Here is a 6,531-nt window from a genome sequence, read left to right as displayed (position 1 = left end):
CCTAATAGGAAAAAGGGGAGTCCTACTCCCGATGGGAGTTGGACTCCCCCCCTTGGGCGCGCCACCCTCCTTGGTCGGCCCCCTCCTCCACTCCTTTATATACGGGCGCAGGGGGGCACCCCAGAGAGACAATAATTGATCATTGATCTCTTAGCCGTGTGCGGTGCCCCCCTCCACCATAATCCTCGATAATATTTTAGCGGTGCTTAGGCGAAGCCCTGCGACAGTAGAACATCAAGATTGTCACCACGTCGTCGTGCTGACGGACCTCATCCCCGACACTTTGCTGGATCGGAGTCCGGGGATCGTCATCGAGCTGAACATGTGCAAAAACTCGAAGGTGCCGTAGTTTCGGTGCTTGATCGGTCGGGCCGTGAAGACGTACGACTACATCAACCGCGTTGTTATAACGCTTCCGCTTGCAGTCTACGAGGGTACATAGACAACACTCTCCCCTCTCGTTGTTGTGCATCACCATGATCTTGCGTGTGCGTAGGAAATTTTTTGAAATTACTACATTCCCCAACACTCGGCTCTCGTCCAAATCTTGGGCTGCAATGGCGGTGGCCTCCATCTCCACCCAGTATGTATTCACACAGGCAAGGGCCATCCGTGCACCCTCTACGCACGCCGACCACTTCATCGCGTTGATGTGCGGCACCGCACCAAGGAACTACTGCACCAAACTAAAATAAATGTTCGGCTTTGGCCTTTCCGGCCACAGATGATCCACAATAGACCTCATGGCGAGTCCGGACAATCTATTCAGCTCGGCCCATTCGTACAACCGATTAGTCAATGGAAGCGGACCCTCTGGAACGTTAAATTGTGACCAGAACAGCTTTTCCACTTCGCGATCTTTTTGATCTCGGAAGTATTCGGCCGCATCGGCAGCACTCGCCGCTAAGTCCAGATATGCGTTCGCAAAACTCCACAGCCGGTCCAAAGGGGCATACCGAGGATCTCCAAACTTCATCCGCAGCATAAAGGGCTTCCCAGCCGCGATATCCCCGGCTTGACGCAGCTCCTCCTTCATCGCTCTCATTGCAGAGCGGGTGTCTTTGGTCGCCATCGTGGCCTTCTCCAGGTCTGTCCTCTTCGCTCGATCTTCCTTTTCAAGAAGCTCGTAACGGTTAGCGGCGTTCTTCAATTCCACAGCCATCCTGGCTATTTCCTCCTTGCTTTGGCAGTGAGCAGCCTGTTCGGCTTTCAGCTCCTCGATTGCCTTTAGGGCAGCCACGTCGCTTTTCCTGGCTTGTTCTTTGGCTTGGGCAAGTTCCGCCCGAAGGTTCTCCACGGCCGCAGCTTCATCTGCATTCACACACATGTTATAGATATTGGCATCATGCTCCTCTTCCCATGTGTCACCGGAGGAATCACATACCCTGTGCCTCATCAAGCCGCTTGTTGACAAGTATGATGTCGGCGTCTGCCACGTCAAGCTGCCGCTTTAGCTCGGCAAACTCATCAGTCCGGATGGCCACCGGACCCTCCGCCACCTGCATATTAAGGCAGCACGATTATTCATGGGACTATGATCCTCTGTGCACTATCGTCTTCGATAGCACCCAGAGTCTCAGGGGCTACTATCTACACAGGGCACATCTAAAAATGTGCGATACTGTCAAAAATGTACATCATTTCGCGTACCTCAAAACCCGTCAGTAGACTCATAAAGGCTTCATGCAACCCGCTTTCAGCGGACGAAATTCTTTCAATCACCGTACCCATCAATGTGCGGTGCTCTTCTGAGATAGCTGCTTGCTCTAGCAGATCCCTCAGTACGTCCAACCGTACACCAGACGGTATCGGACTCTTTCGATTGCCCTCTTTAAGAGCCGGATACTGAGGACTTCGGGTGGCCATAGGATTACCTTCTGGCCTTGCCGGGTCAGGAGAAACCCTCCGTGACGACACCTCGGGGTCGCCCGCCTCATGAGGCGGTATGGCAGGGGAAGGCGTTTCGCTCTCCATCATCTCTGGAAGAAGATCCCCTGAAGACGAGCTCTGCTGAGAAGGGCTAAGATCCGAACTGCAAGATAAATGCTTCGGTTATTTTCCTCAGAAGTAAGGCGAGATATTTTCATTATTAAGTACCCTTTTACTTACAGCTCGGTGGAGGGATGATCCCCTTGAGGGCATTGTGCGGCCGGGGTATCCCCCAGGGCAGGACCCTCCGGCGAAGATTTCTTCCCCCGTTTGGAGACCATGGTCTCCGGGTCCTCAGAGGCGTTCCTCTTCCTTCCCTGGGGAGAGGAAGTTTCAGTTCCTCCTCCCTGGTTAACCTCCTTCGTGGAGGCGCTAGCCTCCTTGTCCCCCCCTTTATCTTCTCCTGAGGGCGCTTGATAAGGCGGGATCTCCAGCATCCTGGTTAGCACGGGATTTGGTGATGTCTCAGGGAGGGGGGCCGGACACCTGATCAACTTTGCCTTCGCTATCCAATCCTGGTCAAAGTGCGGCTTTTTTAGGGTGACGTTGCGATAAACAAACGGACAGTGTGTTCGGATGCGGGGCTACTTACTTGGGTATCCGGGCGATTGCAGCTCAGACCTGCATCCTCAGTGATGTCCAGACACATTATTTGTGGTCCGAAGAATAATTTGTACATCTCCTCGGGCGTCATGCCAAGGAAGTGTTGAATAGCTCGCGGTCCTTCTGGGTTGAATTCCCACATGCGAAGGGGCCGGCGTTTGCAAGGCTGGACTCGACGAACTAGCATAACTTGCACTACCATAACCAGACTGAAATCTCTCTCAAAGAGATCTCGGATACGGCTTTGCAGTATTGGCACGTCCTTGGCTGGACCCCAGCTCAGCCCCCTGCTGATCCATGACGTCAGTTGTGGTGGGAGCCTGAGCGAAAGGTGGGGGCAGCTACCCACTTGGCACTTCGGGGAGCTGTGATGTAGAACCACTCCCGCTGCCACAATCCGGACACCTCTGGGAAGCTACCCTCAGGCCATGGAGCGTCAGCAATTTTGCTTATTAAAGCGCCTCCGCACGCTGCGTGCTGCCCCTCGATCATCTTCGGCTTCACATCGAAGGTCTTGAGCCACAGGCTGAAGTGAGGGGTAATGCGGAGAAAGGCCTCACATACGACAATAAATGACAAAATGTGAAGAAGGGAATCCGGGGCCAGATCGTGAAAATCTAGCCCATAATAGAACATAAGACCCCTAACAAAGGGATCCAGAGCGAGGCCTAGTCCTCGGAGGAAGTGGGAGGCGAACACGATGCTCTCGTTGGGTTCAGGAGTAGGGACGACCTACCCTCGGGCGGGCAGACGATGCGAAATTTCGGCGGTCAGATATCTGGCCTCTCTCAACCTCTTGATGCCCTCCTCCGTGATGGAGGAAGGCATCCACCGACCTTGAAGGTTGGATCCGGACATAGTTGAAGGTCCAAAGCACCTGACCTGAGTCTTGGGTGTTAGAACTCGAGGCGGGGGAAGGATTTGATTGAGCACGAGAGGGAAAAAAAGAAAAAGCCTTGTCCCCTTTATAAAGAGGGTGAATATCAAGCGTCCTCCTCGTGGTCGTTTGGGACTTGCCTAAGATCTAGGAGTCCTACCAATAGGCATGGTTGGGTTACCCACGTCCGTATTGATGAGAATCCCGTAATAAAGGGGACACGATCTCTACTTCGACAAGATGTGCCAAGGAAACCGCCTCGCGAAACACGCTGAGATTGGTTATGAAAAACGATTCGAATAAAGACCTGGTTGTGGTGTGATGTCACACTACGGGGTACGTCAGTAGATTAGATTTATGGAAATATTATTCTCTCTATGGTGGTATGTGGAACTTGTTTTGCAGAGCCAGACACAATCCTCGTGTTCAAAATCTTCTATGAAGTATTCGGAGGAGGAACCCGCCTTGCAATGCCGAAGACAATCTGCGCGCCGGACTCGTCGTCATTGAAGCCTGGTTCAGGGGCTACTGAGGGAGTCCTGGATTAGGGGGTATCCGGACAGCCGGACTATATCCTTTGGCCGGATTGTTGGACTATGAAGATACAAGATTGAAGACTTCGTCCCGTGTCCGGATGGGACTCTCCTTGGCGTGGAAGGCAAGCTTGGCAGTACGGATATGTAGATCTCCTTCCTTGTAACTGACTCTGTATAACCCTATCCCCCTCCGGTGTCTATATAAACCGGAGGGTTTAGTCCGTAGGACCAAAAACACACAATCATACTAGGATAGCTTCTAGGGTTTAGCCTCTTCGATCTCGTGGTAGATCAACTCTTGTACTACTCATATTATCAAGAACAATCAAGTAAGACGTAGGGTATTACCTCCATCAAGAGGGCCCGAACCTGGGTAAACATCGTGTCCCCCGCCTCCTGTAACCATCCGCCTAGACGCACAGTTCGGGACCCCCTACCTGAGATCCGCCGGTTTTGACACCGACACCGGGCATTTGCTCGAAATATTAACTTCAACTCCTGGAACATATCATATGCTCCATGACGTTTAGAACATCGTTGAAGTCCCGGTTCTAAGCCGTAAAGCATGGCACACTGAACTATTGAGTAGTCATCAGCTTTGCTCTGCCAGACGTTCATAACATCTGGCGTTGCACCTGCAGCGGGTTTGGCACCTAGCGGTGCTTCCAGGACATAATTCTTCTATGCAGCAATGAGGATAATCCTCAAGTTACGGACCCAGTTCGTGTAATTGCTACCATCATCTTTCAACTTTGCTTTCTCAAGGAAGACATTAAAATTCAACGGAACAACAGCACGGGCCATCTATCTACAATAACATAGACAAGCAAAATACTATCAGGTACTAAGTTCATGATAAATTTAAGTTCAATTAATCATATTACTTAAGAACTCCCACTTAGATAGACATCGCTCTAATCATCTAAGTGATCACGTGATCCATATCAACTAAACATAACTAATCATCACGTGAAATGGAGTAGTTTTCAATGGTGAGAATCACTATGTTGATCATATCTACTATATGATTCACGCTCGACCTTTCGGTCTCAGTGTTCTGAGGCCATATCTGCATATGCTAGGATCGTCAAGTTTAACCCGAGTATTCTGCGTGTGCAAAATTGTCTTACACCCGTTGTAGATGAACGTTGAGCTTATCACACCCGATCATCACGTGGTGTCTCGGCACGATGAACTTTGGCAATGGTGCATACTCAGGGAGAACACTTTTACCTTGAAATTTAGTGAGAGATCATCTTATAATGCTACCGTCAAACAAAGCAGAATAATATGCATAAAGGATAAACCTCACATGCAATCAATATAAGTGATATGATATGACCATCATCATCTTGCGCCTTTGATCTCCATCTCCAAAGCACCATCATGATCACCATTGTCACTGGCGCAACACCTTGATCCCCATCGTAGCATCGTTGTCGTCTCGCCATCTATTGCTTCTACGACTATCGCTACCGCTTAGTGATAAAGTAAAGCAATTACAGGGCGATTGCATTGCTACAATAAAGCGACAACCATATGACTCCTGCCAGTTGCCGATAACTCTGTTACAAAACATGATCATCTCATACAATAAATATAACATCATGTCTTGACCATATCACATCACAACATGCCCTGCAAAAACAAGTTAGACGTCCTCCACTTTGTTGTTGCAAGTTTTACATGGCTGCTACGGGCTGAGCAAGAACCGTTCTTACCTACGCATCAAAACTACAACGATGGTTTGTCAAGTTAGTGTTGTTTTAACCTTCTCAGGGATCGGGCGTAGGCACACTCGGTTCAACTAAAGTTGGAGAAACTGACACCCGCCAGCCACCTATGTGCAAAGCACATCGGTAGAACCAGTCTCGCATAAGTGTACGCGTAATGTCAGTCCGGGCCGCTTCATCCAACAATACCACCGAACCAAAGTATGACATGCTGGTAAGCAGTATGACTTGTATCGCCCACAACTCACTTGTGTTTTACTCGTGCATATAATATCTACGCATAAACCTGGCTCTGATGCCACTGTTGGGAAATGTAGTAATTTCAAAAAAAAATCCTACGCACACGCAAGATCATGGTGAGGCATAGCAACGAGAGGGGAGAGTGTAGTCCACGTACCCATGTAGACCCTTAAGCGGAAGCGTTATAACAACACGGTTGATGTAGTCATACGTCTTCATGATCGAACGATCCTCAGCACCGAACGTACGGCACCTCCGCGTTCAGCACACGTTTAGCTCGGTGATGTCTCGCGAACTCATGATCTAGTAGAGCTCGAGGGAGAGTTTCGTCAACATGATGGCGTGGTGATGATGCTGATGAAGCTACCATCGCAGGGCTTTGCCTAAGCACCGCTATGATATCGAGGTGGATTATGGTGGAGGGGGCACCGCACACGGCTAAGAGATCAACAGATCAATTGGTGTGTCTCCAAGGGGTGCCCCCCTCCCCGTATATAAAGGAGGGAGAGAAAGAGGGGGCGTCCAAGGAGGAGGAGGCGCGCCCAAGGGGGGCAATCCTACTCCAAGTAGGATTCCCCCCTCTTTCCTAGTCCTAGTAGGAGAGGGGAAGGAA

The sequence above is a fragment of the Triticum dicoccoides genome, chromosome 6A, assembly GCF_002162155.2.
Source record: "Triticum dicoccoides isolate Atlit2015 ecotype Zavitan chromosome 6A, WEW_v2.0, whole genome shotgun sequence".
Classification (NCBI taxonomy): domain Eukaryota; kingdom Viridiplantae; phylum Streptophyta; class Magnoliopsida; order Poales; family Poaceae; genus Triticum; species Triticum dicoccoides.
The sequence above is the reverse complement of the archived record's forward strand: the minus strand, read 5'-3'. Positions refer to the sequence as shown.